This window comes from Musca autumnalis, unplaced genomic scaffold (assembly GCF_047663935.1).
Source record: "Musca autumnalis isolate F117 unplaced genomic scaffold, ASM4766393v1 scaffold_2, whole genome shotgun sequence".
Classification (NCBI taxonomy): domain Eukaryota; kingdom Metazoa; phylum Arthropoda; class Insecta; order Diptera; family Muscidae; genus Musca; species Musca autumnalis.
Genome location: NW_027411755.1, coordinates 250,455,360 through 250,465,769, shown reverse-complemented (window position 1 = coordinate 250,465,769; position 10,410 = coordinate 250,455,360).

The window sequence follows — 10,410 nt, the reverse complement described above, 5'->3', positions numbered from 1 at the left end:
AAGTACTAAATGGTACAAAATTTGGTTCGATGGTGATTTGAGTGAACGAATCCTGAATTCGTAATTGAGATTATTGTTGAAGTATAGAATTGATGTACTCTTGGAAATTTTTACTTATGTGTACGAACAGTGCTAAATGGTACTATATATAGCACAAATTGGATTTGGGTGAACGGATAGAGCTGGAATCCTCAAATTCGGAATTGACATTACTGTTGCAGTGTAGAACTAAGGAGTTTTGGAAATTCGTACTTAGAGTACAAAAAGTACTAAATGGTACTAAATTTTGTACAATGGGGATTTGGGTGAATGGATAAAACTGGAATCCTGAAATGTGGAATTGAGATTTTTGTTGGAGTGTAGGATTGTTGTGGTTTTGGAAATTCGTACTTATGAGAACGAAAAGTATTACATTTCGTACAATTGGGATTTGGAATCTGGAATCCTGAAATTTGGAATTGAGATTATTGTTGAAGAGTAGGATTGAGGTAGTTTTGGAAATTCGTACTTATGGGTACGAAGAGTACTTAATGGCACTCAATTTGTTGTTGGGTGTAGAGACAGTGCTGAAATCTGTATTCTTTGGATTTAGGGTGAGTATTGGTGTGCAAAGTTGGTATCGCTGTTAATATGTAAGGGTGAGATACTGCTGATCTTTTTCAAATCGAACTAAAGAGGATTCGAACAGTACTAAAATAACAATAAATATTGATTAAAATTGGTATTAGTGCAATAAAATTTTCAGTGTTCGCCATTTTCATATTTTATACTGTTTACTTGTTTTTTATATCCTTTCCGCATACGAAGTAGCGGGCACTTTGCTAGTTAAGGATATTTTTGAACGTATTGTTTAAGAATTACTTGCAATACTATGGTAAATACTGCCTCGATCCTGAATGTTATCTCGGAAGTGGAATATCGCGGTCAGCCCAATTTTTCAAAAATGTATAATTATAGGTAATATGCTTAATATTAGTAAGCGTAACTACAAAAACGCTATAAACATTGGCTTCAATAATTGGGAAAGCGCGATCAACCCCACATTTTGGAATACAGTACAACCCAAATAATGTTATATGTCCCTTGACCGAAATTCCAAAAAATCGATTGAGAAATCAGGCAAAACATAATTTCAAAGATGGTTAAATAACTAGAACGTCTAAAAAATATGCATTGGTCACTAAAGCGATGGGCCAGCAATTCGGTGTATCTATAACCTATCTAAATGTATGTATATAGGATTTTTAAGACTGGAATGATTTCCTAAATTAAACTTCCGAATCGGCTGGACCGAATTGGATGAAATTGTGTGTAGGTTCTTGAGGTGGGAGAATACCGAAAATGGAGGATGTGGGGGACCTCCCCAATAACGGGTTTTAAAAAATCGCTAAATATCAACACAATTGCAATTGTGGCCTCTGCCATTAATGGGTCTTTTGGAAGCAGAATACCGCGATTGCGTCCAATTTTTGAAAACTTTATTTTTACTCATTAGATTTACAAATTTAGTAAGTGGGACAGCAAACATGGCATTATTATTGACTTCAGTGCTTGGAATAACTCGATCAAGACCACGTTTTTTTAATACAGCAAAGTCCAGATAAACCCAATAGCATTTTGAAGTCATTTTTATGAATCACAGATGTTTTCATGTTTGGGAGTGCAAAATAATAACGTATTCAATGAAACATCTCTCTGTTAACAAGAAGTAAAAACGACGTTAAGTTCGACCGGCCCCAACTTTTATGCACACCACAATAAATTATATTGATATCAGGTTTAAGCCATTCCGGTTGAATAATGTGGCTAAAACATTCAAAATCCCCAAAAAACCGGTAGGTATCGTTTTATGAATGAAAACATGGATTTATACCGAGAATTCTCTGCTAAAATATTTGATACCTCCAAATATGGCTATATTTCTGTTGAATAATGCCTTGAAAATATTGAAAATCGGAAAGTATCGTTCAATGAAGGCTACATAAAAAACTCCTACCGAATATGTTTTATACACGCAATGAAGACAACACACCAAATTGCCATAGCCATTTCGGTGGGATAATGAGACTAAAACCTCTAAATTATCGAAACTCGATAATTCTCTGCAGAAATGGTTTATACTCCCAAGGAAGACTAAGTACCAATTATAGTCATTTCGTATGAATAATGTGGCTATAAACTTGAAAATACCGAAGATCGAGAGGTACCGTTCAATGAAGACTATTTAGAAACCTGGACCTTTACCGAATATTCAATGTTTTATACCAACAAATAGACTTAAGAAAGCACGATCAGCATTCGGTCGCATACAAAAACAAAAATGAGACTATTTAATGCATGCGTAAAAGGCACACTCCTCTATGGAAGCGAAACGTGGTTGATGACTAAGATCATAGCCCAAAGACTGCACACGTTTATTAACAAGTGTCTACGAATAATACACAGAATATTTTGGCCAAGAAAAATCAAAAACGAAGAACTACTCCTATTAGCCAATGAGGGACCTATAGGAAAGCAAATAGAAAGACGGAAATGGAAGTGGATAGGACACACACTTCGTAAATCACAAGAAAGTATTGCAAGAGCAGCATTAGAATGGAACCCACAAGGCACAAGAAGACCGGGAAGACCAAAGAACACATGGCGACGAACAGTGCTTGCCGAATTGAATAAGATCAACAAATGAAATAAAAGTAATATGTAATGATAGAATAAGTTGGAAAAACATTGTAGAAGTCCTATGTTCCCATGAAGAATAAATAAAGGAAAAAATACCCACACTGAATGCTAAATACCAAATTGCAGCCATTTCGGTGGCATAATGAGATTAAAACCTAGGGTAGTTCTATCAAAACGTGGACCTATGCTGATATTCCTTTGCAAAAATGCGTTATGCCGCTAAGGGAGACTAAATACTAAAGTATTGTCATTCCGGTAGGATAATGCGGCTAAAACCTTGAAAATTCCGAAAATCGGGCGGTCATTCGGTGCTATATCAAAATGTGAACTGATATAACCAATTTTCAATACCAAACATGCTACGGGAAAAAAATAGAAACTTCTGCACCAAATTGAAAAGCCCTATGTAAAACGACGCGAGCTGTATCTTGATTTCAACAGATAGACGAACAGAATCATAAAGTTAATTATACGCTTCATATTATGGTGGAGGCTATAATTAAAGTAATTTTCTATTTTACATCTGGAGATACCATTGCATGAGGGTTATACCAAAACGTCGATTTATCGTCAATTTGGTTCAAATATCGTGAGGTATCAATATTAGATAGACAAGTTGTTGATAGATTACTAAGCCTTACACGGAAATCCAAAACGACGGGCCAGCAACGCGGAACCGGGTCAGCTAGTATATATATAAAATAAATCCTGTCACTTATGCATGTAGTCAGCATTGCAGTAATGTAATGTGAAATGTAGAAAGCGATTAATACCCCAAATAAATACCAATTCAAAGAGAGTTTCGGAACAGGAACTAATCGACTGAAGAATACTATGTCAGCAAGAACTGATGGGCTCTAAGGCAAACTCTAAGACCGGACGTGGTACTACAACCTAAAGTTTTTACATCCTTAAAATAATGGATAGGTAAATCACCTATCCACCGTGTAGAAGTGTTAATAAGTCTGCGAAGTAAGGGGATATAACAATGAGGAATTGGACTTGGAAAATCCATTGTAGTTTATAGGGTACGCAGGTACCTCCCGATTTTCGGCATTTAAAAGGTCTTAGCGTCACAATTACACCGAAATTCCTGACATTTGGTATTTACTCTTCCTTGGGTCTAAAATGTTTTTTTCCGGAAATTAGTCAGTAAAAGTCCATGTTTTGATATAGCCTCCTAGAACCGTACAGCTTGATTTTCGGTATTTTCAGGGATTTAGCCTCATTATAACACCGACATTGCTGAAATTTCGTATTTGGTCCTCGTTGGGAGCACTGGGCATTATCCCAGAAATGTGTTGCTATAAGTCCAGGTTTTGATGCAGCCATCATAGAACAGCACCTACCGATTTTCGGGTTTCCCAAGTTTTTAGATTATTTATCAGTCTTCGTTTTTTTAGACATTTGTTGATATAGCCCCAATAGCTCCCAATTTCGGTATATGCAAAATTGTAGCCTCTTTATCGAACCGAAATGGCGGAAATTTCCTATTTAGCCTTCGTTGGGGTTACAATACGTTCCCCCAGAAATTAGAATTAGATTAATTATCCCATCAAAATGATCTACATTTCGTATTTGATCTTCGTTGTGAGTACACATTTTAATGTAGGTCCACTAGAACAATACCACCGAGTTTCAATATGTTCAAGGTCTTAACGACATTACTACACAGAAACAAAGAAATTTGGCATTCAGTCTTCAATTTGATTATAAAACATTCATACAGAGAATTGGCGGTGTAGATGAACGATATTATATAACTTCCATGCAACAGTACCCGCCATTTTTTTATTTCGTGGGGTTTTTTTAGGTAGGGACACCGTGGTGAACGAGCCTAGTTCTTTCACAAACAAAGGCAAACTAATTATTCAATTCTACTTTTACTTTGTATGTTAAGATCTAAACATGGCGTGCTGCCATCTACTATGATCATTTCCACTGCTAAGTGGTTTAACCTCATTTCGTTATCGGATTCCAGTAGGGAGTTTATCTTTTAACCAAATTGTCGTTAGTTTTTCATACACCGCAGTGTATCTGGAAACAAGATCTTTTAACATTTGACCAACAAAGGTGCAGTGGTATACACACCCGCCTTGCGCTCAGAAGGTCTGTGGTTCGATTTCCAGGCCAGGCGACATCAAAATTTTCAATGCTGGCAAAATACTTACTTACTTAGCTGGCCCATTACAGAACATTTGTTCCATAGGCCGAACTAAGAAAAGATCTCCAATTCTCTCTATTTGTTGCTTCGCACTCTGGAATACCGCGCCTTTTAATCTCTTCATCCACTTGTTTGCGCCATCTATTCCACCGCCACGCGGTTCGTATTTATACGCCTTTTTAGCGGGTTCATCTTCGCCCATTCTTATGATATGGCCTAGCCAACGCAATCGCTGCAGCTCGATACGTTTAACTGTATTGATGTCGTTGTATAGCAGATACAGCTCGTGGTTCATGCGACGTCGATATTCACCGTCAAAGCAGATTGGTCCGTAGAACTTTCGAAGAATTTTTCTCTCAAACACACCAAGCACTGCCATTTTTGCTTGCGCCAGTACCCAGGCTTCGGATCCATACATCAGCACGTGTAGTATCAATGTTTTTAGAGCGTTATTTTTGTTTGACGAGATGTGACTTTGTTTTTAAACTGCTTACTTAAACCGAAGTAGCATCTGTTGGCCAATACAATTCTTCTTTTTATTTCACAACTGATGTCGTTTGTTGTGTTTACGGAGGTGCCGAGGTATACGAAGTCTTTTACTACCTCAAAATTATAGGAACCAACTTCCAAAGTTGGTCTGAGCTCAATGGACGTCGACACCATAAAACGGGTGGTTTTATCTAGGGCTGAGGTAGGCTCAGTCGCTGCCAGGGTCGGCCTAAGGTCCCACAAACCTTAAGTAAAACACGAGTGTTTACAAGCTTAATTTTTATTGTGCACTCTTGGTGTTTGATGAACGAATAATATATGTGTGTGGAGAGTGGATGCAATATCTGTCGGATCGGGGCAATCGGGTAGCTTTCGGCTCGGCAGTTGTCGGATGTGGCTCGGCTCTACAAGACTCGGGTTGCTGTCGGCTCGGGGCAATCGGTAGCTTTCGGCTCGGCAGTTGTCGGGTGGACTCGGATCTACACGACTCGGCTCTGGGCAATCGGGCGGCTGTCAGCTCGGCAGTTGTCGGTTGTGTTTCGGTAATGCTTTCGGGTGGTTGTCGGCTCGACGGTCGTCGGGTGTATGACTCGACTCGATGGCATTCGGGTTGCTGCGGGAGAAAGAGGTAGGTAAATATTTAGGAGCTGGCTATGAGCATTGAGCTGGCTATGAGCGTTAAGCTGCCTATGAGCGTCGAGCTGGCTATGAGCGTTGAGCTGCCTATGAGCGTCGAGCTGGCTATGAGCTTGAGCTTGCTAAGAGCTTGGAGCTTACTAAGAGACTTGGAGCTTGCTAAGAGCTTAAAGCTTGCTAAGAGTCTGGAACTTGCTAGAGACTTGGAGCTTGCTAAGAGCTTGAAACTTGCTAAGAGTCTGGAGCTTGCCAAGAGACTTGGAGCTTACTAAGAGCATGGAGCTTGCTAAGAGCTTGGAGCTTGCTAAGAGACTGGAGCTTGCTAAGAGACTTGGAGCTTACTAGGAGCGTGTTCGAACCGTAGCTAACGAGTAACGAGACTGCGGACGAGCCACACGTCTTATCGTACTTTGTCGGCTGGTGATCGACGTCTTCGGAGCATAAAACTGAAATATACATTCGGGTGGTAACACGAAGTGAATGAGAATTATTATGCAGCAGTGATTATCGTTAATTACAACGAAGTTAAATTTGTCCACTATGCTGACTGTGTAGTGGTGGTTAATGCTAGTGAATGCATGTAGAAATACATATATGAAACGGTCACGTTAAATCCATCAGCTTGGTCTTCTCGCCGTTTACCGCCAGACCCACTTTAGCAGATTCTCCTTCGACTTTCATGAAGGTATCGGTTACTTCTTTTACTGATCGTCCAGTATTTGCCGCAGGGTAAATATCTGGTCAATGGTGGATTTGCCAGGTCTAAAGCTGCATTGGTATGGTTATTATCCAATTATCGCGTTTAGTTGTTCGCACAATATCCCTGAAACGATCTTGTAGGCAATAGGGAGTAGAGAGCATACAGTCTTATCTCCTTTCTTGTGGACGGGACACAGGATACTCAGGTTCCAATCGTCGGGTACTCGTTCTTCCTGGCAGATGGTGCTAACTAGCTGATGAATACACCTTATCAGCGTGTCGCCTCCGGTTTTGAACAGCTCGGCTTGTAAGCCGGCTCCTGCTGCCTTATTATTCTTCAGCCGATTTATTTCGTATTTGCCTCATATTGGCTGGGCGGTATACATTCAATACCATCTTCTAAGATTGAGTCTGTGGTATCTTCGTCGTCTTCTCTGCTATTGGATACCAACAGCTTTGAAAAATGTTCTTTCCATATCCTGAGCACACTATCTGTATCAGTTACCAAATTACCTTGCTGGTCTCTACAGGAGGATGTGCCTGTACCAAAGCCATCAGTTTGATGCTTGACCCTTTGGTAGACTTTTCGGACTTCATTCTGGTTCCTGTACATCTCGATTTTTTCACGCTCCTGCTTTTCCATCTCCCTCTTTTTCCTGCGGAAAAGACGTTTCTCATCTCTGCTTTTCTCCCGATATCTCCCTCGTGCGCTACGCGTTGCTACGGATTGTAAGGTAGCCCTGTATGCCGCATTTTTCTCGGTAACAGCACAACACTCCTGGTCATACCATGGATTCCTAGGTGTAGGTTTCTAGTATCCAAGTACAGATTCTGCTTCTGTTTGCATAGAGTGGGCAATACTTTGCCATTGCGCTGATATGTTATCGGGATGAGGAGTGCTTTGATTAAGCAATTGGGCTAGTTGAGTGGTATATGCTGTGGCTATCTGTTGTGATTGCAGTTTACCGATGTCTTTCGTGTTTTGTCTGTTCGTACTTTGTTAGCTACGTTTAACCCGACGCGTACCTTTGCTGCAACAAGGTAGTGGTCCGAGTCTATGTTTGCTCCTAGGAACGAACGCACATCCGTCACATTCGATGAATATCTTCCATCTATCACAACGTGAACAATTTGATTCTCGTTTTCTGATCTAGAGACAGCCAGGTGCCCTTAAGGATGTCGAGATGTTGAAATCTGGTGCTGCTAACTACCATTTTTTTTGCCGCTGCGAAATCTATTTTCCGACTGTCGGGCCAAAGATATTTTCCTTTCCAATTTTGGAATTAAAACCGCTTAGAATATTTTTTATGTCATGGCCAGGACAACGGGCATATGTTTCTTCTAAGCGCTCACAAAATATATCTTTGGTCAGTTCGTCCTTGTGAGCTTGAGCGCTAATAAAGCTGACGTTGAATAAAAAAGTTAGCTTTTATTCGAATTGTAGCAAGTCTTTCATTTACTGGTGTGAAGCTGGAGATCAGGTGTTTTTACCTCCCACCAACTACAAATCCGCAAACAAACTCATGCTTTGTGTCATTTCAGCTATAATACAGTGCGTCACCTTTAGGTGTTGTTCTGACGCCTTTCCCATTCCATCGTATTTCCTGTATGGCAGTAATGTCGGCCTTGTACTTTTCAAGTACAACTGCCAATGCGTAAACTGCACCTTCTATATAAAGAGCGCGAACATTCCAGGTGCAGATTCGCAGATCATGGTCCTTAAAACGTTTACGGGGGTCGTCAACTTTTTTTTTGTTTTTTCATAGGGGGGGGGGGGGGGTTACTAAGCCTGCGCCCAAACCCAAGCTTTTAACGTTCTTATGGGTGAACGCGCGGCACATTTTAGCTCACTGTCTATAACGGGTATTAAAGGCAGCTACCCCAGGTGATACCACGGGGAGGTCAGTGTCCACTTGAGATGAAAGAGGGACTAAGATTAATCCTGGACTTTGCCATGTTAAAGCCGGTCAGGACCGTTCCTTAGTATCTTTCATCCCCTACGTCACCCACGCTGGCAAAATGCCTCTCACTAATGTTCGCGACATTTCCTAAGGATTTCAGCCACGTAAAACTTGCAATTGTTTAAACTTATTTTACCACTTATATAACTCCAATCATCGCATTTACTTTTCTGCTTTTCAATAACAACACTTCAAAAATCTCTTTTAACTTTCTCAAGTTCAACTCAATTACAATGTTGAAGGTCTCTCAGTTCTGTTCCTACTCGAAAGCAATACTTATCCACATGAATAATAAATCTTGTTCGAAACAAGTTTTGGTACTTTTTCGAAGGGTACAAGCTAATTTTTTTTAACTGCATTCATGGTGTTGCAGTTGGATTACTTTGTTTTGTTTAAAACATTTTTAGAATTTGGTTCTATTTATTCTTCTTTTTTGTTTTCGCCTGTCTGAACGACGTTATTCTCCACACATATATTTTACCCGTTGATTGATGTCTGCTTGATGGATTTACAAATAGAGTTTTTAGCTATCGACGCCATGAAATCTTGTTTTAGTTTTTGAAATGTGCAAGGAAGTACAGAGGAATAGACATTGTGACTTGTTGTTAGCATTTTATTAAAGAAAAGGCAAATATTTAAAGGGATTCCTTTAAATTTAATGAAATGTGAAAAGCTTATAAACTTTATGAAGATGATTGTGACAAACTAATGTAGATGACAATTAATGAAATTCCCCTTTCCTGTGACTTAAGATAGAATATAGAAATAGGCTGCTTAGATTACCAACTTTTTAAAGCTTCTACAGCTTTTGAGCCAAAGCAAAAAAGTAATGGAGATTTATTGTTAAAAGAAATTTAATAAAAATTAATATTTATTTGTTTATTTAGATAAATTCCGGCAACAAATCTCCGGATTTAAACCTTCTCCTTCACCGCAAAACATCAAATATTCAAGTGTTCCTTTTTACCCACAAAATCCTTCAATAACAAGACCAATTTATAAAACTTCAACATCTAGTGGATTATGAATTTTCTACGGAGCGTATGATAATTATGTACAACTACAAGTGTGTTGCTCATTCGCCCACATCCTCCCACTTTGCTTACATTCAACAACACAATTTGGTAACAATATAAAACAATCACTTTACACCATCCTGCTATCACAAAATTGCGATAACGTAAAGTCGCCGACGTAAAAAAGAAAAGCTAGGAAAATATAAACGATCATTACATGTTTTAATGTTCAGCTTATCGCTGGCAAGCCATATCGAAATGTATGCAAATCCACAGTCCTTAAAAAGAAGAGGAAAAAATTAAATGGAAATACCAAGAAGCCAGCCAGGCAGGGTATATCTAAATAAAGTGTAAAATACGAGACTGCGAAAAAATCACATCCCACATATCAAACTCAGTGGCAACAATTTCAACAACAAGCTGCTCGAAGGGGAGAGCCAAAATTAAACTGGCAAATATTGTTACTGTTCAACAATAAAACCTCGCATAAGTAGAAACGATAAACCATCATTATCTGTGCGATTAAGCAGCAGAAGCAGATGCTTCATTCTACCAAAGCAGATGTAACAGTAAAAAATTTCTTCCTCCTAAAAGTAGTAGCTACCATTCGTTACTGCTGCGGCTGTTGTCAATGTTGTTTTCACTTTTGTTGTTGTTATCACGCATTCGTTTTATGTTTTGTTTTGGTGCTATGTACTGCCTGTCTGTACTTTTAACTGTTGTTATGTATCTAATCTACTTGTCCTTTGTAGTCACCCATTTTACT